The following is a 1,211-nucleotide window of genomic DNA, read 5'->3' as shown; positions in this document are numbered from 1 at the left end:
GTTGTTGCATGTACTGAACTTTGAGCTGTATGTCATAACAATTAAGTTAAAATAGAAAAATGCAAAACATGGTCTAAAATATATCATATTTTCACTTTCTTAAATACGTGAAAATATTACATTTCCCACCATATTCGAAATGGTTGAGATGCACTAGTATATCATTGCCTGCACAATGCGACTGCTCTGCTGGCTCCGAGGCTGCCTGTAGGCTGCTCTGCAGGGCACTAATGATACGATCCAACCACAAGCACCAAACACAGAAATGGAAAATTAGCATAATAAGTCATTTCATTTCTGTTCAAAAATCTAATTCTGAAGCAAAAACCCAAACGTGAACAATTAAAAATTAAACTGAGAGACAATTATCCATTTGTGAAGTAATGGGGAAGAAAAAAAAAAAGATAATGAAAGTTTCAAACCCACTTTTCATTCGAGTCACTTTAACACTGCAAAATGTTACATTGGCTAATTATCCATCTGCCCTGTTAATAACTACAACACAGTGGAGGGAATACAACATCAGTCCTGTTTTAAATTCAGAAGAGCTAAATTAATAATAAACAGTGATAATACTACTCGTTGGCATAAACGCCACAATACGGGTCTGTGAAAACTCACACGAGTGAAACTGTGAAAAATGGGGTTGAAACTTTCATTATCCATGTTTTTTAAATACTTTACGAATAGATAATTGTCTCATGGTTACATTTTTAATTCAGTGTTTAGTCTAATTTTCCATTTCTTTGGTTTGCGCTGGTGGTTGGACTGCACAGCCAGTTACAACAAGTTTGTGTAGCACCTCTGACTATGCAATATAAATAATATGCAATATATAAACATCCCTCAGACTATAACGGTTGGTTTATTGTTGTTGTTGTTTAGATAAAGCAAGTAGCAACCTTCACATACCTTTGTTAGCGTGTGCAACTGACCCAGAGGGTCTGTGTGTGTGTGTTTAGGCCTACATAATGAAACAAATCCATAAACGTAGCCTAAAGGATAAGGAATAAATGAATTCATACATAAACAAATGAATTATAATATTGTTGCACACAATGCATTTTTTATAGCATTTTATTAATGATAGGCTACCTGTTGTGACTGTGCTGGCTGGAAACTCACACAGGCTCTAACGGTGAGGTCCAACCACAAGCACAAAAACACAGAAAGGATAGTCAAAGTTTCAAAGACATTTTTTTCATTTGATT

The sequence above is a fragment of the Stegastes partitus genome, unplaced genomic scaffold (genome assembly GCF_000690725.1).
Source record: "Stegastes partitus isolate 25-593 unplaced genomic scaffold, Stegastes_partitus-1.0.2 Scaffold960, whole genome shotgun sequence".
NCBI lineage: Eukaryota > Metazoa > Chordata > Actinopteri > Pomacentridae > Stegastes > Stegastes partitus.
Note: the sequence above shows the minus strand (reverse complement) of the source record.